General features: G+C 40.3%; 1 long non-coding RNA gene across 1 annotated transcript; it reads right to left on the bottom strand.

The window, feature by feature from the left end:
• Window positions 1–10,012: 10,012 nt before the first annotated feature.
• Window positions 10,013–20,900, bottom strand: LOC125411268 (uncharacterized). Its single transcript, XR_007235286.3, has 3 exons — window positions 20,742–20,900; window positions 20,148–20,314; window positions 10,013–10,118 (listed from the first exon to the last, which is right to left on the bottom strand). It is a non-coding gene; the product is annotated as an uncharacterized LOC125411268 (long non-coding RNA).
• Between the last annotated feature and the right edge of the window lie 825 nt (window positions 20,901–21,725).

Raw genomic sequence — 21,725 nt, 5'->3', positions numbered from 1 at the left:
ATCACCACTGTAAGGCCTGTGCAGTGAGGTGGGTGGAGGGCTTCCTCCAGGATCTGGTGTCAGGGTTTTGATAGTTAACTAGCCAGACCACCAGCCTTAGAGAGTTCAAAGGACCCTGCTAGCCTCATGGCTGCCAGGTGACCTTCCAGGACTGGTTTCCTGGGGGTCAACTACCCCATTCTATTCTGCTCTCAGCACTTAGTTTGGGCTTTGACTTGTATTTGGCTTGAGACTTAACCACCAATGGAAAAATCCAGTAGAATCAGATCAATGGTCCACAAACAGCCTCCAAGAGTGCCTGGTACAGAGAAGCCCAGAGGTTGGCCGTTTCTACTCTTGAGAAAGTCCTGCACCCTTCCTGTTGCTCTGGGTATACTGCTGACCTCAGTAGCCCTGCTAGACTCCCCCTGGGGACACAGTGCAGCCTGCCCACAGTCCCTGCTGAGCCCCATGTGCTTGTGTGACATCAGAGGCTCCCAGGCCAGGCCTGTTAGGTGGCTGTGTTCTCAATGCCCTCAAAACCCAAGGACTTCTCTGGATAACCCAGAGCCCTCAATTCAGCAGGTGTTCCCTTCACTAGTAACAGGAGCTATGAGTTGGTGCTGCAGTGCCTGGCAGGATGGTAATGCCAGGGCCCTTTGAGAGGAGTTCTGAGGTCAACCTGTTCCTGTTCAGGCTCCCGTCCAGACAAGTGTCACATGTGGGAGGGATTGGCGATTAATAGCTCATGATTGCAGACACTCTTATCTGGCCTGGGACAGTCGACAAGAGTCAGGGTGGGGACAGATGGCTGCTGTCAGATCCAGACATGACACGGGTTGGCTGTGGCATGGTGCTGCAGCCAGCCCCAGCATCCAGTAGACCATGGCTCATGGGGTCCTTCATGGCAGGGGAGACTATAGTGATATTTTATCTTATTTTATTTTTTAATAAACAAAGCTTGCCTAAAGATCAGAAGGGCAAAGCTAAGCCACTAGAGGTTAGGAAGTGGTGGCATACACCATTAATCCCAGGATTTGGGAAATAGAGGCAGATGGATCTTTGTGAGTTTAAGGCCACCCTGGGCTACACAAGATCAATGCAGAAACAAATTCAGGCGGTGGTGCCTCACACCTTTAATCCCAGAATTCAAGAGTCACATGCCTTTAATCCCAGCACTGGAGGGAATGTAAAATGGAAGGAGAGAGAGGCTCTGTCTGCTGAGTCTGCTTGGGCTGCTTTGTCTTCTTAGTCTGTGGTCGCCCAGCCTTGGTAGAGGTAAGACTTCTCTAGTGGCTTGGCTGCTTTGCTTTTCTGGTTTTTAGGTTGAACCCTGATATCTGTCTCTGAGTTTTTATTATTTGTGCTACAGGAGACCAGTAGTTGTGAGGCTTAGGCTCCATGGACAGGGTAGGAAGCAGGGAGTGGGGTTCAGTCTGATGAAGTCAGAGGCTGTCAACATCTTCAGGTAAGGAGCACTGCTAGGCCCAAGCTCCACAGACTAACCTCTGGGATCTCAGGCAAGGACTTAACCCTGCTTAGCAAGTTCCACGCACACAGCAAGCCCTCTACACTTGGTCATAGCTCCCAAGCACAAAAGCTCAGAACCCTGTCCTGAGGGCGAGGTTGTGCTGTCACCCACGTGAGTAACACTACACACAGAGAAGAAGAGCCCAGGAGATAGTGGTGTTGGGAGTGGGGCAACACTCCTTCATGTTCTGCAGCTTCTTCCACAGATTCTAGATGCAGAACAGGCGATGAGTTCCTGTGCCCATCACCCAACGCTTACATAGAAGACACTGGGGCATGCTGGTCTGGAAGGACAGGTGCAGGTTGGGACTCTTGAGGTCCTGACGTGATTCACAGAGGAAAAGAGCACTGTGAGTGAGTGATGGTCCTCTGAGTCAAGCAACCTGCATTGGGAGCTCAGTTGTGCCCGTTTGAAAAAGATCATCCTGACATACTTGGCAATGCATAGGCTGGTTGACATACTCCCCAAACAGAAGTTTCAGAGTAGGGGCTGAATATCTAGCCATACCCTACCACTTGACAACACTGTCTATAGCTTGGAGGGGATGGAGTATATGGAGGTCAGGGTAGACTAAAGCAGGGACTAGAAATATATACAGGCCAAGAGATTTAGGCTTTACAAAAGACAGTAGTAAAAAGATTTGAAATGACTGAGGAAATTATTGAAGCTGATGAGCAGAGAGGACATACAAGAACAGGATTTAACATGGTCAGTATGTGTCAGAGTCAGAGATGACTTAACCAGGTTTTTTTTCAAGACAAGATTTCTCTGTAGCTTTGGTACCTGTCCTGGAACTAGCTCTTGTATCCCAGGCTGGCCTCAAGATCACAGAGATCCTCCTGCCCCTGCCTCCCGAGTGCTGGGATTAAAGGTGTGCGCCAACACTGCTTGGCTCTTATCCAAGTTTGTAGTTTCCTATCCTGTAATCACCTCTGAAAAAGTAGGAAGTTCTAAATGTCCAAAAGGATCCACAGAATGTAGATGAAAACCTATAGGTATGAATAATATTAAAAAATTAAGCAAGCAGAAGTATCTTATAGCTTGCATTCCTAACCATTTGTTAGGGAGAAGGTAAAGACGGGCTTCCAGCAATAAGGCTACTTCACATGATTGGCTTCAATTAGTTTCAGTGGTCCTGGAAGGCAGGCTGTAACTGCTGTGGAAATGCTATTGGTGAGAAGAGGCACAAATGTTTAGAATAACAGAGAAAAGCAAAGGAATTTGAGGCTTCTCAAGATCAAATTCTTGGAAAGGGCACTTATGCTGACCCACAGGATCAAGCTCTTTACAATGAACACATCTTGTCCCTATGATGCACAGCAGCCTTAAATGCTTGGGACAGGGTTCAAGAATCAGGAAAAAGAATTGAATCATTATATATATATATATATATATATATATATATATATATATATATATATGGGTTAAACAGGGTCAAAGAGAACCCTTTAGTGATGTTTTACAAAGATTAGCTAAGGTCATACAAATAGGAGTAACAGACCCAGAAGCTAGATGAGTACTTATTGAGTCTCTGACTTTTGAAAATGCCAACTTAGAATGCAAAAAGATACTTGGACCTTTCAAGGTTAGATCAGCGCCAATGGATGAAGGAATCCTGCAGACAATGAACGTTGAGACAGTTGACTATAATACTGAGGTTTTGGTAGGTGAAGTAATTTCCAAAGGTGTGAGAAGCCATCAGATTGCCAGTTGTTTTGATTGTGATAGAATAGGACATCTGAAAAGGAACTCCTAGAAATAATGTCTCCTCTGGGAATGGCAGAAAGAGAAGGCCTTGATCTCCTTGATTTTGTAAAAGATGTGGCAAAGGCCAACATTGGACCAATGAATGTAGATCAAAAAAAGATTGACAAGGCATCCCAATACTATTGGGAAACTCCTTGGGAGGCCTCTCGCAGCCCCCCCCCAAGTGAAACATGATCCAGTCATTCCCAGTCACTGTGGAGGACATGTCACACCTGGAAAATTAAAAAATCCATTGCCTGCTGTAAAAAAAACAAACAAACAAAAAAACAAACAAAAAATCCGATACTGTTCTGGAAGATGGAATAAACATGGAGGATGAATCAAAATTAAAATAGAAAATAGAAAGTGTCTATTTTGACAGACTTTTATAGATGATCAAATACCAAAGTTGATAGTGCATATAAATACCATTGTAATTGAGGGAGTACTGTACACAGTGTGGATGTGACTATCATTACTCCAGAATCTTGGCATCTGAATTGGCCTCTTCAAGAGGCAGATGTTCAATTTCTAGGAATTGGAACCCTATCTCAAGTGAAACAAAGCACAAGATGGGTTGATTGCATGCGGCCAGAAGGATAGAGAGGAAGGATGAGGCCATATGTGGCTAATATCACAGTGGGTTTATGGGGTCATGACCTGCTGCAGCAATGGAATACCCAGAAGCTCATGTTTCTGGGAAGGATATTATAAGGTACTACAAACAAAGGTCATCAGCCATTCAGGCTATACAAGAACACAAAGAAACTAGCAAACCTTTAGAGGTACCGATGGCCCTACCTTTAAAATAGCTAACTGAGGAAACAATATGGATTGAACAATGGTCTTTAACAGAAGACAAACTGCAGGCTTTAGAACAGTTGGTAAGGAGCAACTAGATGCTCACCATATTGAAGAATCAACCAGCCCTCACAATTCTCCTGTATTTGTTGTTAAAAAGAAGTCTGGAAAATGGAGAATGGTGACAGATCTAAGAGCTGTCAACAAGGTAATTCAACCTGTGGACCCTCTACACTCTGGAAATCCTCTGCTTTCTCTATTGCCTAAAGTATAACTTCTTAGAGTTATACTTTTCATTTTAAAAATTGTTTCTTTACTATGCCCTTAAAAGAAAAGAACAGAAAAAAAAATTGCCTTCACAGTGCCTACTTTTGATAATTCTCAGCCTACTAGAAGGTATCAGTGGATCATCCTCTCACAGGGAGTGCTCAATAACCCCACCCTGTGCCAAGACTTTGTAAGTCAGTCATTGGAAAAATACATAAATTATTTCCTAAATCTATAATTTTCCATTACATGGATAACATTTTGTTATCTGATTCAAGCATAGGTACTTTAGAAAGATTGTTTGAAGCAGTAAAGAAAGTATTGCTTAAATAAAGATTTCAAATTGCTCCTGAAACAATACAAAGAGGAGATTCTGTCAATTACCTAGATTATAAAATAGGTTTACAGAAAATTAGAACACAACAGGCACAATAGGAGAGGCCTATTGTGGACTCTTAATGACTTTCAAAGATTGCTAGGAGACATTTCCAGTCTATGACCGGCTGTTGGTATAACACCTGATTTAATGATTCATTTAAACAAAACCTTAGATGGTGGCAAATACTACTTAAGTCAAAGGGAATTAACAGCTGACACTGAGAAAGAATTACCTGTCACTGAAGAGAAATTACAGAATGAACATGTGAATTGGGCGAATCCAAATCTTAATTGCATTCTATTCATATTGCCTTCCAGAATTTTTCCTATAGAAATATTAATGCAAAGGGAAGATATTATTTTAGAATGGATATTTTTACCACATAAACCAAATAAAAAATAAAAACTTATGTGGAAATGGTCTCTGAATTAATTATAAAAGGAAAATTGAGGTTCATTAACTAGCAGGAATAGACACAGCAGAAATTGTAGTGCCTTTTACTACTGATGAAATTAAAAAATTATGGGAGACAATGAACCCTAGCAAAGAGCTTGTGCTAATTATTTTAAGAGAGATTAATATGTCAACTATCCCCAAAGTGATAGAATTAACCTTGTAAAGAGAACTACTTGGATCTTTCCCCCACATTGTATGTGACACACCAATAACTGGAGCCCACACATTTTATACTGATGCAAATAAATCAGGAATGGCAGATTACAAATCAGAAGATTTAAGTAAGGTGGAACAAAGCCCTTATAATTGTCCAAAAGACAGAATTATATGCTATTCTCATGCTACTAAGGGATTTTAAAGAACCTCTCAATATAGTTACTGATTTGCAATACACAGAAAGAGTTGTTTTGCATATTGACACCACTGAATTTATACCAGATGATACAGAATTGACTTCATTGTTCATTCATCAGGAATAGGCTTTGTCCCATATACATAACACATCTGATCCCATAAGTGTGTGCCAGGTTCTCTAGCACAAGGTAATGTAGAATTTGATTGATTATTAATTGAAAATTTGCTGAAAGCCTCGTAATTTCATAAAAATTTTGTCAATAGCAAAGGTTAAAAAAGAGTTTCCTATTACATGGCAACAAGCTAAGGAGATTATTAAAGTGATGTCCTACTTGCGCTTTCTATAATCAAACACCACTACCTGCAGGGAGTAATCCATAGGTTATTCAAAGGAATGAAATCTGGCAGATGAATGTGTTCCACTTTGCAGATTTTGGAAAGTTAAAATATGTACACCACATCACTGACACTTATTCAAAGCAGTGGGCAACTGCTTTGAGCTCAGAAAAGGCTGGTTCAGTAATTACACATTTATTAGAAGTTATAGACATCATGGGCATACCTGCACAGATAAAGACAGATAGGGATCCAGCATATGTCTCTAAGAAAATGAAACCGATTTTTGCTTATTATATTATAAAGCATATTACAGGTATACCAAACAATCGCACAGGTCAGGCAGTTATAGAAAGATCAAATCGAACTGAAAAGGATATGTTGAACAAACAGGAAGGGGTAGAAAATACCCCCAGAAATAGATTGCAAAATGCTTTTTTAACCTTGAATTTTCTTAACGCCAATGAGGAAAGAACAACAGCAGCAGAGGGACATTAGATAACAGAAAAACTTCTGAATTAAATCAGTCAGTGTATTTTAAGGATGTGTTGACCTCATAACAGAAACCAGCAGATGGAGAAGGGGTTTCGCTCTTGTTTCCACAGGAGAAGAAAAGCTATGAATACCACCAAAATTAATAAAGATCCAGTTTGAAAAGAGAAACCTGTTGATAAAGAGAAATGACAGCTCATCCACAGAGGTCAATCATACAGGTGGTAAAGAAAGTTTATAAGGGTTGGGGCAGCGTCTTGTCTTTGCAGGAAAATACTCATTTTCAAAAAGTCCAGAGACCCTGGACACTCAGATGCTTAATAAAATAACTATCCAGAAAGGATCACTGAGCAAAGAGAAATGTGACTTATGAGGACAGGTCATCTGCAGGATAATACTTAATTACCTGAACATGTAGATAGCTCTACTTAAAAATCAAAGCTGGCTTTGGTGTTGGACAATGGCTAGCCTTCTCTAAATCCAAGCATGTTGTTAAGGGAAAAATTCAGAGTTTCTTTCTCATGTCAGGAGCCATCTCTTTCTGTATGGAACAGAAAGAAGAAAGAATTTAGGAAAAAGTTTACTTTTCTCCATACCTATGTTTGTCTCTATTGTACCTTTTGTTGAATATGTGTCTATATGAATAATGTTTAAGTTTTCCATAATGAACAATAAATTTTCCTGCAGTAATCTTTGAAGTTTCCAGGAAGAAAATGGGGCCCCACAATAACAATTCCACCTGATTGATATGACATTATGATGTTGATAGAGCTACATTAATACCGGTTTTGAGTACCAGCTGCTCAAGATGGTTCCAACATGGTTAACTGAAGTGGTGCACCTTCTTACAACATTCTGGCCAGAACTTCAGATAGGGGTCTCTGAAAAACCCTATGAACTATTCAGAGACTATTTGCAATTATACCAGACAGTAATCTTGAAACTTAACCATCACTTTACTTTTACAGGACCCAATAGAAAGAACATTACCCCCATGACAGCTGGAAGATGACATTCTAGAAGATGACATTCCCTCTCCCAACAAAGTTTGTCCTCAGAATTAGGGACATCAATTAGGTGTTGATTATGACTGGTATAGGATTGGGGTTTGGAGTGAAAATTATGTAGACTCAGGGATCTCTTTGAAAATAAAAGGAAAATTGGATGGGATAATAGGTAGATTAGTGTGAGTTTACTACTACTACTAATATTTCCTCTAATAATAATAGAGAGGAACAGAGTGAATAGTTGTGAGCTATTACTTATAGGCAATTTACATTGGAATAGATTCTTGTATATTGATACAAATTTAAATTATATTGAATATGCTCCTATTTCTGTTTACAATATTTGTACACCTAGGCAAAGTTATTTTGTCATATTGTATGCATGCATGCTTCTACCTCTGCTTAAGATGTTTTATATATTGATACAATTTTAGGATATATTTGTCATATTACATTATACATTTCGACCTCTGATCAAAATATTTATACATTATTTACATTTTGACATCATTGTCAATATATGCAGGCAATAAATTTATCAACAATGTCTAATCCATTTGTATCTGATGAATTCAGAGAAAATATCTATTCTATGTTGATGAGTCCAAAAGGTTGTACTTAATTCACTTTCTATTCTAATTTGCATTATCAACTTATCTTTTAATGTCTCTCAATCTTTTACACTTTACACCACTTTAGTGAGATTCTTTTCTGAGTCTGGTAAACAAGGAAAATTGTAACTATAGCTGTCTAGTCTTCAACTCCTTCAGAGACCCTATAAGGAAATAATATGAACTGAGTAAACAGGAAGTCTGAGCAATCAATGTAAAAAATGTGAGAAATGACAGAAACAGCTTGCTACCTGGAAAGTCATCCAAAATTACTCTGCAACATTGGGGCAACCATCTTTGGCCTGCAGGACTAGAATATTCAACAGACTTTTCTGTGAAGCCCAATATTTGAAGGTCTGTCCTGCCCTGTTTTGACAATATTTGACAGTCACTCTCTTTTGTTTTCTGCTTGTCCAATTAAAACAGCATACTGTCAACAGTCAAGGCGGCAAGAACATTTTCTTGCCCAGTGGCTTGCATTTGCCACAAAAAAACTAAGCTTCATGTGGAGTTTCTTCAATGCTCATTGTCTTCTTTGAAGTAGATTGGTGCTGCAAGCAACAAACAGGTCTCATTGTCATAAAAAGAAGAACCTGTGTTATTAAAACATCTTAAATGCCATCTTCTGTAGATATCCGAAGTGTCTGAAGATGACTTTTCTATCTAAAATATATTTTTGTTTGACCTTGAAAACATATCTAATGTTCAACTATAATAGGTGATTAACTACTAACCTGCAATTCATTATTATCCTAAAGAATTAGTAACAATATTTTCAAGAACTAGAAATTCTTATTACACTGTTAAATAAGTTGCATAGGTATAATACTTTGAGCAAAAGTAGAAATGTATGTACACTATGTTCTAAAAAAATAAAAAATCTCAAATTTTGTATCAATATAAAAATTTGTATACAATATACAAAAGTCCAATCCAATGTAAAACCTTTAAAGCTAACACTTGCTTTTTAAAAAAAATATAGAGTCAATAATCTACCTTTTATCTTATAATAACTATATCCTCCCTCTTTTCTTTTCAGAATAGATTTAATAATCTATTATTTTACCCTATAATATCTATATCCCCCTTTTTTTCTTTTTGAAAACAAGAACTTTGAATATAATTTTCTTTGTTTAGCTTTTTTCCTGACCATTACCACTAATAACTTGTAACCAATTCCCTTAAACAGTGACAAATATCCATAATCCATTGAATGACCAAAAATCACCTACCCTACCTCTTGGGAATGTGGGTGTAGTGTTTTAAATTTACTTCCTGCTATCGATGGATGATTGTATCTTTAGGGGATCCTGAAAAGCAAAATTTTGATTAATTGTCAAGTCCTGGGAAAGGTAGCTGTATAATTTGTTGTCCAGTCTCTGTGTAATAGGAAAGTACGGAGTTTGTCTCAAGTCATGGTTAGACTAGTCTGTTAGGCTTGATCATCTCAACTAGTCACCTCAAAATTGTTCAGAGAAATTTATAGTCCAAAGCTGATCTTTATGTGGTGTTTTTCAGCTTAGTGGGGTTATCATAGTCCAGGAGGAATCATCATTGTGGGGCACCATCCTCCTGTTGGAGACTTCAAGGGTCACTGTTAGACATGCTCATGGTTCACAGCAGAAAACTGATAGAGACTCAAACTCAAAATCATGTACAGAAACTTTTCCCTAGAATTAGTTAGTACTCTATGTGACTATTAATATCATGGCAAAAAAGATCTTATACCTTAAGAAAAGCTGTTGAAGAGTCAATTTAAAACTAAAGGATTATGAAATTAGTGACAATAAAATAGTCATTAAATGTTTGTTTTTCTTATGTCCCATATCAGTTGGCTCTTCTGACATGAGACAGAGATTTTGAATTTCACTTTAATAAACATGCCTGGATTTAGAGAAGGAGCGAGTCACACTCCAACTACAAAGCCAGCTTTAATCTTTAATTGCTTAGGACTACAAAAAGACCATTTGTCTGTAGAGAATAGCAGAAACAAACATTTGGGAAAATTTATGAAAATTTATCGTGTTGGAAATGTTATATACCATTAGGCCAATTTACACTTTTTCTTTAGACTTTTTTATTTATCATTTGTTCCTTTTCTTCAGATGTCTCATTTGTCCAGTGGTCTTCATATTTTTTAGGTGGATGCCTTCATTCTCCTGAAAAGACAGAAACAAACCCCTTTATTAACCTTAATTTTGTGGAGAATCTTTTTTTTCGCAAGTTATATCTGATTAAATGAAAAGCATTTGTTAGTTTTATAGATTAGTTTAGATTAAACAGCCATGCTGTTTGATGAGATATCATCTCTTCTAATTAAGAGGTGTCTTTTGTTCAAATAGAATCTTTATCAATTTTGATGGTATCCATAGCTTTTCTTCTCCTGTGAAAACAAAAAACAAAGCCCCTTCCCCAATCTAACACATGTTCTAATTTCAATTCTGAGGTCAGTACATCTTTAAAGTATATCAGTTGATTTTTTTAGTTTGTTTTATCTATCTATCTATCTATCTATCTATCTATCTATCTATCTATCTATCTATCCTATCTTCCTACTATTGAATTTTCTGAATTTAAAGCAGTTGCCCATTGAAAACCTGAATAGGTATCAATCATGTGGTGTGTAGATTTTAGTTTTCCAAATTTTGCAAGATTGAAGACATCAATCTGCTAGTTTTAATTCCTTGGGTACTGTTTAGGTTACTTCCTGCAAGTAGAGGTGTTTGGTTATATAAAGAAAAATAGGACATGTCCTTATAATTTCCTTGGCTTATTGCCATGTAATGGAAAAGTCTTTTTTAAACGCTTGCTATTGACATGATGTTTTTAAATGAAATTTTGATGCCTTCAGCACATTTCTAATCAATAATTGATCAATTTATGTATTACCTTGTGCTAGAGGACCTGGCAGATCCATCTAGGATTGGATGTGTGTTATGTATATGGGGTGATTTCTATTCCTGATTATATCTTGTAACTAAATAAATAATGAAGTCAATTATGTCTCATCTGGTATAAATTCAGTGGTTTCAGTATGCAAAACAATTTTCTGCACATTGTGAATTGGTAACTATGTTGAGAGGTTCTTTAAAATCCTTTACTACCATAAGAATGGCATATAATTCTGATTTTTGGAAGAATCATAAAGGTTTAGATCCATTGTATTTAAATCTTCTGACTTGTAACCTGCCTTTCCTTTTTTATTCGCATCAGCATAGAATGTTGGGGCTCCAGTTATTGGTGTGTCCCATACAATGTGAAGAAGTTAGTTCTCTTTATAAGTTGAATTCCTGTGCTTTTGGGATAGTTGTTGTTAATCTCTCCCAAAAAATTACTACAAGCTCTTTGCCAGGGTTTACTTTTTGCTCATAATTTGTCAATTTCATCTTTATTAAAAGGTACTATAATTTCTGCTGGGTTTATTCCTGGTAATTGAAAAAGTCTTCATTTTTATTTTAGAATTAACTCAGAGACCTCATTCACATAAGTTTTTAATTTTTCAATTAGTTTAAAATCCATTCTAAGAGAATAACTTTCCTCTGCATTAAAATTCTGTAGGGAATGTTGGAGGGTAATATGATCAGAATGCAGTTAAGTTTTGGATCTACATGTACCTTCTGTAATTTCTCTTCAATCAAAGTCAATTCTCTCTCAGTTCAGCTGATAATTCCTTGGGACTATTTAAGTCCTTGTCACCATTTGGGATTTTGTTTAAATGAATCAGTTCATCAGGTTTTATCTCAATAGTGCTCTGTAGATGAGATTGTCTCCTAGCAATCTTTGGAAGTCATTAATAGTCCACAATCGACCTCTCCTAATTTGTACCTTTTGGGGCCTAATTTTTTTGCAAACCAATTTTATAGCCTAAATAATTAATAGAATATCCTCTTTGTATTTTTAGGAACAATTTGTAATCCCCAATAAGGCAAATTTTTGTTTACTTATTCAAATATTCTTTCTACACTATCCACATTTGAGTCAGAAAGCAAAATGTCATCCATGTAATGGTAAACTATAGATTCAGGAAATTGCTTACATATCATTTCCAATGACTGACTCACAAAATAATGGCACAGGGTGGAGATATTCAACATTCCCTGTGAGAGAATATTCTGTTGATATCATTTGACAGGTTGAGAATTATTATAATTAATAAGTCTGTGTACTGTGAAGGCAAATTTTTCTCTGTCTTTTTCTTATAAATGTAAAGTGAAGAAACAATCTTTTAAATCAATAACTATAAGAGGCCATACTTTGGACAATAGGGAAGACAGAAGAATTCCAAATTATAGAGATCCCACTGACTGATTTACCTTATTAGTAGCTCTTAGATCTGTTACCATTCTCTATTTTCCATATTTCTTTTAAGCAACAAATACAGAAGAATTTCAAAGGCTGGTCGATTCTTCAATATGCTGAGCATTTAGTTGCTCCTATACCATATGTTCTAAAGCCTGTAGTTTCTCTGTTTTAAAGACTATTGCTTAATCCAAAACAGGTTTGTCATCAATAATTTTAAAGGTAGGGCTGTTGGTACCTTTGGAAGATCAGCATTTGTCATACCCTCTTCTTGTACAATCTGAATGGTTGGTGACTGTTCTTCATATCTTGTAATATTTCTCCCAGAAACATACATTAATACATCAATTTATGGTTTGTTTCTAAGATAGGGAGAGTGTTAATTAGATTATTCCATTGCTATAACAAATCATGTCCCCACAAATTCATTGCTATGTTAGCCACACATGCTTTTAATATTCCTCTCTGTTCTTTTGGCCATATACTTTCAACCCATTTTGCACTCTGCTTTACCTGAGATAAAGTTCCAATCCCTAAAAACTGAAAATTTGAAACTTGATGAGGCCAGTTTGAATGCCAAGATTCTGATGAAATTATTGTTACATCTACACCTGTGTCTACTAGACTTTCAATGACAATGCCATTTATTTGTATTTTTAATTTTGGTCTTCTTCATTTATAGAAGTTTGCCAAAATACTTACTTTATGGTTTCTCCTTATTTTTTGTTCTCTCTTAGCTGTTCAATTATCCAAAGCAGTATATTTTCTTACAATAGGCCATTAGGTTCTTTTATTGCTCTGGGAAGGAGTTTCCTCTATGATAGCAGAAAATGACTGAACCAGATTTGGCGTAGGGCCTGTGAAAAGGCCCTCAAGATATTTCCTGATGGCAAAGGATTACCTTGAATATCTCTTGTTGACCTACATTCATTAGTCCAAAGCTTGCCTTTGCCACACTTTCTGCATAATTCAGAAGGGAGGGGCATTATGAATGGATTATGCTTAGAAAATTCATTGTTTCTAGGAATGCCCTATTTACAACCCCCTTTAAGGTGACCTTGTGCTACTGGACAATGATCTTATACCCTGTAAAGGTTTATCAGTTACACTGATTTAATAAAATGTTAATTGGCCAGTATTCTGGCAGGAAGTATAGGCAAGGTGACCAGAACAGGAGAATTCTGAGAAGAAGGGCTCAGTCTGCAGTTGACACAGAGGAAGCAAGATGAGAATGCCTCACTGATAAGAGGTTCCAAGACACATGGCTAACACAGACAAGAATTATGAGCTAATTTAAGATGTAAGAGTTAATAAGAAGCCCGAGTTTATAATTATTGTAGACTTCTGTGTGTTTCTTTGGGACTGAATGGTTGTGGGACCGGGTGGGACAGAAACCTCTGTCAACAAATGGTACCAGTGTGGACAGCCAAATCCATTTAAAACCTGAGAAAGAGTTTGGGAAGTAATCCTAGACACAAATGAACAGAGTACAACACAGCTTTTTGGTAGCAGCATTTTTTTCAGGTGGGCTCTGTTTGCTAGAGGCAGGTGTGTCTCATTTAAGAGAGGCTTCCTAATTCAGCTTTAGCTGCAAAAACCTTGCAGTCCTTTAAAGAGGGTCTGCCACAAAACACTCAAATGGTGTTTATAAATAGCTGACAGCATGCTTCTTGGTGGTGACAAGACCTCAAAACTCCACAGAGTTGTGGCAATAAATATGGCTCCTGCCAGTATCTCCACCATGAGGCTAGACTCTCAGAAAGCTAAGAAATGGGGTGGATCCAGCTGTCAAAGCCACGGCTCTAATCCTAGCCATATCATTTATCAAAGACTCATTTGATCAGAAAAAGAGAGATATACAGTAAAAATTGATTCAGATGTAAGAAAACCTCTAAATGTTCTACAGTGTGTTAAAAATACTTGTAGGTTTGGGAGAGAAAAGAAAAAGGATAAAGACTTTTTAAAAAAAGAAAGAGCAAACTTGGGTACAGTGGAACATACATTTAATCTCAGCCATTGGGAGGCAGAGGCAGAGGCAGGTGGATCTTTGTGAATTCACAGACATCCTGGTCTACAGAGTGAGTTCCAGGGCAGCCAAAGATACACATTGTCTTAAAAAGTTAAAAATTAAAAAGAAAAAGAAAAAAAATAGAGTTTAAAATAAAGCCACATAAAGATGGAAAATACACACAGAGTCTGGATACTGTATATTATTGTGTTGCCTTTGACTTGTATGACTGCTGAGGAAGGAGCAACAGCTGCTAAAAGACATTGGATTATAAATGCTTCTGGATTAATCCAACATATGTATTTTGAAAATGCCTTGACTTCAAAATTTAAGTCAAAAGGTATCTTACTTTGGAGAAGAGGTTTCGCTTTTGTTTCTACAGGAAATTAGAGGTTGTGGATTCATTCTGGGCTAAGAAAAATTAGGTTTGATCAAGGAAGACCCCCTAAGAAATCACTAATTGGAGGGGATGTCTCAGATGATCAGACATTTCAGAGGATCTCTATTAGCGTTTCCTCTGAGTTCTACATCCAGAACAGTTTCAAGACTGCTAGCTGAGATGATCAAGCCTCACAGAATACTCCAGTCAGGACTTGACCATAATTCTAAATTTTCTTTAGGTCCCCATAAGATTATCAGCACCCCCCAATCAGCAGGAAACAGCCTAGAAAACTATGACCACATTCCCAAAAATGGATTATGGATATTTTTCTTTGTTTAGAATGTTGGTTATGAGTTGCTATGGATAATGGTAAGCAAAAAAATCTAAACAAAGGAGATTAGATTTGGAAATCTTGTTTTGAAAAAAAAGAGGAAAGTGCTGTGGGACAATGGTCTTCTACCCTGTAAAGGTTTTTAAGTTATACTGGTTTAATAAAATGCTGATCGGCCAGTAGCCAGGCAGGAAGTATAGTCAGGGTGACCAGAACAGGAGAATTATGGGAAGAAGAAAGGCTCAGTTTACAGTTGTCACAGAGGAAGCAAGATGAGAATGCCTCACTGACAAAAGGTACCAAGACTCATGGCTAACACAGACAAGAATTATGAGCTAATTTAAGATGTAAGAGTTATTAAGAAGCCTAAGCTAATAATCCAACCAGTTTACAGTTAATGTAGACTTCTGTGTGCTTCTTTGGGACTGAATGGCTGCTGGACCAGGTGGAACAGAAACCTCTGTCAACAACTTTGTTTGCCACATTTTAAACACTTGACATTTCTAGTTTTCTTCATACCTCTGGAAATCACCTCTCCTACCCAAGTGTCATCATGGTCCTGTGAGTCAATATTAATTGTATCTCGGATCCATTCCTCCAAAGGTGCTGACCTTGCCATTAGCAGCATAATTTTTCTTTTCCATGAGAATTAATATTTCCAAAAGCCAGAGATTAGATTGTTATTTGTCTAGCTTCTAAGTTTGGTATTATTCTATTTACTGCTGATGTCGATCTTTGTAGGAAATCAGTTACGGTTTCTTTTGGGCCCTCTGACTTTAGTAAATGATTAAATTTTCCTTCCCACTTCTTCAATTCTGTCCCAAACATTAAATACTGCTGCATGGTGTAAAGCTAGGATGTGACCATCATGTCGAGATTGCCTTTATACAGTAGTATAATTTCTTTCTCCAAGAATTTGATCTTGAGAGATTTCCCTATCTCTAGCTTTACTCTGTTGTTCAATAGTCTTAGTCTCTTCTCGAACCAGGTACTCCATGGTAACTGTGAACCAGGCTCTAATACAGCTTTAAACAAATCTATCCAGTCTTTAGGGATAATTCTATTATAAACTGACCTCAAGTCTAACATTTGCTTCAAAAAAGGTGAGTGCATGCCATATAAAACTATTGCTTCCTTGAATCTCCTTGAATCTAACATTGCCACAGGAGTCCATCAACTCTTGCTCTATCATTTGCAAAGTCTTGTAAGGGCACTGGATATATTAAAGTCAGTTGTTTGAAAATCTTAGGCTGTTCCTCTCTATTCTTATAATACAATGCTGAAATTGGTTCTCCATTAAATTCCTCTGTCTCGGTTTGAGTATCTCTATGATCTGTTTTATTAAGTGTTTCTAAGACCTGAACCTTAGCACTCATATTAGTAAACTTTTTTTAGTGATAAGACAAAATGATAATGCTAATAATGTTTACAATTGACATTATGTAAATCTCATCTAAATTAGTGATCCTCTCACTGTATCATTCCGTTTTCAAACTGTCCAGCATATTATCACACAGAGATCCAAATCCTTCCACTGCGATGGTGCTTCCAATTTTTTTAATGTGGGGAAAAGCTCTCTCTTTTAAATAATTTCTCTCTTTAAGAATTCCCAATTTTCTTATCAAATCTGCCCACGATGTTGATGAAGATGTGAGGCTTATTGCTGCTGCATAGAACAGTAAAAACCTGACAGGAATTCAAGACAGCTGCCTAGTTTGGCAGCAGCCCAAGAACGGGGTTCAGGGAAAGCCCACCAAGAGAGAAGAAAGAAAAACCTAGCCAATAGGGCAGTGACTCCAGCTGCTTGTAGTTCTGGGCTATGCCGGTGGCTGGAAAGCCACAGGCAGATGTTATTTTTTTTTCCATGAATTCTTACCCCCAATTTTGGGCGCCAAGTGTAGCATTAATAATAAAACCCCAGAGACAGATATTGGGGTTCAACCTGAAGATCAGAATAGTAAAGCAGACAACCACTGGAGAGACCTTTTACCTCTACCAGATCTTTAAACCAAAAGGGCAAGATCCTGTCTCCACCAAACCTCAGACTCCACACTCCACTGAGTTCCTTTCTCTTCCCCTTTATGTTCCTCTCTCTGTCTTATCATTCCTGTCTCCACCTACTTAGTGCTGGAACTAAAGGCATGTGATCCTAAGTGCTGGGATTACCTCTTTGTGAGTTCTGTTTTTCTTTTAGACAGATTCAATTTTGTGCAGCCCAGGGTGGCCTTGAACTCAGAGATGCATTTGCCTCTGTCTCCCAAATCCTGGGATTAAAGGTGTGTGCCTCCACTTCCTGACTTGTATGGCTTCAGAAAGCTTTATTTATTAAAACACAAACAATATACCACCATATTAAATCCTTAAAATTAAATAAAATTTTCCTATGTAAGACAGGGTCTTGCTTTGTAGTTCAGGCTAGTCTTGGACTATTCCTCTGCCTCAGCTTTCTGAGTGCTGGGTTGACGGGTGTGTTAAAATTCAGCTCATCTGTTCTTTTAGCCATGAATGGATTGCTTTTTTTTTTTCTTTCCAAGGCCAGTGGGATGACTCGGTGGGTAAAGTGCTAACCTTGTGAATGTGAAAAATAAACTCACATAAAAACCTGCGGGGTGGTGCATGGCTGTGATTCCTATGTTTGGACGCAGAGATGGAGTTCTGGAACAGAACCCTCCTCCAGAAAACTGTACGGAGAGGACAGGCAGAAACTCTGGTTTCACAGCAGAACCTACTGGACTCCCCTCGGAAGATGCTGGCAACTGGAGAGGCCTGCTGGAGTGTGGGATAGATCTTGGCCTAGAGGTCAGGTAAAGTTGCCACTGACTGGAAGAGCATGGTGGCATGCCAACCATGAGACAAAGTGATGTTCCAGGGAGGCACAGAGCCAAGAGTCTAGGTGCTGACCGCTGGTCATACATCCCTTCCTCTCCTTTTCTGTTCCTCATTCTATACAGAGGACCTTGTCCAGCCATTTGGTGACTGTGGGAAAATCAGCCCAAAGTCTCCTCCTCTGGATGAAACTCACTCTTGTCCAGCAGACACAGCTTCCAGCATCCTGAGCAACAATGACTTGACCCACTGAACCCCGAGGTCCCCATTCCTATCTTCCTTGCTTCAACAGCCCTTGGAATTCTCATGAGCTGTTTCCTGTCCGGAGAGTCTGTCCCCTTTTATCTTTGTCACATGGCTATTCACCCCTGGCGCACCATGGACTGTCTCAGCAGACTCTGTTGGGGACTTATATCCTCCCTCTTATGTCTCCAGGAGTCCCCATCTCCACAGCTGCCGAGCACCTCACCTGTCCCTCCCAGGTGGAGTGCCGTGCCTCACAGGCTCACACCCCTGTGACAGGCCTGATTTATCTCTCTGTGCATCTGAGCCTCCTATCTGGGTCCTGCATGCTGCCATGCAGGTTACTTTATGGAGATAGTAAATATGACTTTCTGAATATGATTTTGCTTAGGTCCCAGCGATGCGCTCAAGCAAACCTTCCATTTAACACCTGACTTTCTCCTCAGAGGGAGTTGGGAAAATATTGTTATTGTGTTCATCTCACTATGAAGGGACAGGGAAGAGATGTCTACTAAGACCCAAGGAGTAGGACTGTTCATAGGCCTGTCCACAAGTGACCACAGTGTTCACAGGCTCCCCTGGGGAGGAGGCTGAGAGGGGTCCCAGCTGCGTCCCAGAAAGTTCCTGCAGAGAGACTTCAAATGACAGGTGTGCCATGGGACTGAGCCTGTTATGTTGTCTGCCTGGGGAGAAGCAAACTCACCATCCAGCGATAGCCCTCACTGGCTACAATGTAATCTTTAACATTTCCATTTGAGTGAAGATGTTTTATTCAGTATTGGGTATAGGAAGGATGGGCTGGCTAGCAACACCTACTGGTAACTTGGGGTATAGCAACCCAGCCAGACCTAGCTCACTGTCTTTGTGGGCAGAAGCAGTCAGCACTCTTTGAGTGGTTGTGGGAGCACTTGGTGGACAAGTCTGGGAATCTGAGTTCTAATCTCTATGCCCACATAAAAGTGAACATGGCTGTCAGTGCTTATAAATCCGGAGCTGGGAAGGATCCTGGGAGATTTCTGACCAGCTAGTCTGGCTAAATTAGAGAGTTCCGGGTTCAGTGAGAGAACCCGCCTCAAAGGGATGAAATAGAAAGTGTCAGAGGAGGACTTGGTGGTCTCCTCTAGCCTCCCATGGGCATGCACATCTGTCTGCACCTTCACACACACAATGAAAATAAATGAAAAGATGCTGTCTCGGTTGAGGCACAGTTTACTTCTGATACAGTGCACCCACTCTAAATTCATGAACGTTAAAAAGTTGAGCACACAATGGACATGCTCAGCCATTCCTTGGAGCTGAGAAGAGAACCTTTGAGGGGACACACGGCGGGACACCAGCGTGGCCCTGGGGGGTCTTTGCCATTTCTATGTGGTGCCAAGGACACACAGTTTCTGCTGCTTTGGAAGCTGTGGCAGGGACTCCTTTTCCATAGGGCACGGCATGCCCTTGTTTCCTGTGAATGCCAGGCTCCATCCCCAGACCTGCCTTCCAATCGAGACACACACAAATCACCATCCCCGGCTTCTTCCCCTCTCCCCTGCATTTCCATCAGCCTGGCTGTATTTCATAGAGGACAACAACTCCCTCCCCAGGTTATCACTGCCATCTGGCTTGTCAGGCTGTGGGCGCCCAGCTGAATCTCGCTTTCCTTGTGTCTGCCCTTTGCCCAAGCACCTTGTACACAGAACTCCGTTGAAACAGGGCCCATCTGACACAGCCTCTCTCCCACCTCCCACCATGCCCATGGGAGGCTGGACCTGCCCTTGTGTTTGACCACTGTGCCCTATATGGTCTTCTGTATCACAAAGATGAACGAAACATGAAAATGAGCCAGTGTGGATGTTCAGGCCTGCATGGCATCCAGCTCCCAGGGGCTCCTTAATGACTGCCAGACTTTTCCTGTCTTCAGGGACTCTGTCACCAACTCTCCTAGGACCGTGATAGAGGTACTGGTGTGCTAAGTCTCTGTCCTAGGGTGCACAGTGGGCTAGAAGAACTGTGGTGGACCCTGGGGACTCATGCTTTGGGGTGCATACCAAGTGTGGGTCAGCATGAGGCTCTGCTAGGCCATGTGACAGACAAGGAGACACTGAGCTTACCCTCTGCAAGGGACGCCAGGCAGCAGGTCTAAAGCCAGCAGAAGCTCGGCGGATGCAGGCCTAAGTGTGAGGGACTTGCTTGTCTTGGGGTTTGGTTTCCTCCGTGCTTGCTCCTCCCCTCCCATTCATCTTTCCTGTATCTATTTGTCAGATTCGCACTGCCTGACCTGAAGTAGGAGAAATAACAGTTTTGTTAATAAATCAAAGGAAGTATTGGAGAAAAAGAGTGGAGCAAAGGTTAAGGGAAAGTGGAACCAGGACTGGGGTTCCATTCTTTGACATCTGAAGCTGGACCCTCAGCTTTGACCTCAGAAACCCCAGGGGGTATGAGGTGTGACTCTGAGCTGGCTGAGCGTCTAGGAGAGACAGGATTATGGAGGAACCTGACGAAAAGGAGACACCACCGCTCTGATCTTGAGCTTTTACATATGGCAAAGGTAACAGGAACTTCAGACCTGGCACCCGGGAAGCAGGCAAAGATGGCGGCATGCTAGAAAACTGAACGGAGATAGCGTAGAGCACGTCCCAAAGGCACCACCGAGCTCAGGGCCTCACTGGCTGCCCGGACCCTCACTGCAGTCCTGAGATTGTTACCTTAGTGGCAAGAGAGGTCCTGCACTGCTGTGGACAGGAACCTGCCCTGCCCTGCCTTGTGAGGCCCGATTCTGTCTGTGTTCCCTGTTCTCATGTTTCTCTAACCTCGAGTCCTGACGTCAGCAGGGAGGGGAGATTTACTCAGCCCATAGTCTCAGAATTTACAGGCCATGGGCTGCTCAGTTTGTAACTGAGGGAGTGTAGGGCGGCAGAGGCTGCTGAGAGCGCTTCAGAACAGGAAGCAGAGTGAGGAAGGAACCAGGGGTGGGGCACTACCATTAAAGCTCTCCCCCCTCTTCCTGTCAAGGTGCCGCCCAAACTTCCACAGTAAACAGGGCTGAGTGTGCCGCACCTCTGACAAGCTGTTTTCTCACAGAAACCCATTCTGGAATCCATACCATATAGAATGAAGTGGTAAGCCCTGCCTGGCTCCTGGCAACCTCCAGCCTCACTTCCACCCTGGTTCTCTCCACCCGTGTAGCTCCACGGAGGTCGTCCTTCATTTCACCTCTAGGTGCTTCCCTGCTGTAGGGCCTTTGTAACGCAACTTCTCTTCTTAGAATGCTATCCCTTCAGATCTTGCTCAGATGTCACCATTCTGACCACACTAAGCGTTCACATCATCATCTCAGGTTCCATGACCTCTTCACTGTTTTACTTATTTGAAGAGCAGGGAGCAGAGAGAGGTGAGAACCAGACTTCCCTCACACTTCCCTCAAAGGCCAGTGGCCCACTTCTCCTCCAAGGGTTCTCCTCCTAAAGGCCCAGGCACCTCTGCAATATAACAGGAAACCAATGTTCAAACTTAAATCCATGGGAGATGTCTGAGATGTCTCCAGATGCTGCTGAGAGCTGACCCTGCCACCTATTGACATCCTAATCTCTTCTCTTCTCCTCTTCTCTCTCTTCTCCTCTCTCCTGTTTCTCTCTCTCATGCACATGCACCTGGAAGTCAGAAGTTGGCCAATCTCTGTTTTTTATGCT

Source organism: Myodes glareolus, chromosome 2 (genome assembly GCF_982192425.1).
Source record: "Myodes glareolus chromosome 2, mMyoGla1.1, whole genome shotgun sequence".
Taxonomy (NCBI): Eukaryota; Metazoa; Chordata; class Mammalia; order Rodentia; family Cricetidae; genus Myodes; species Myodes glareolus.
Note: the sequence above shows the minus strand (reverse complement) of the source record. Positions and strands in the feature narration are given on the sequence as shown.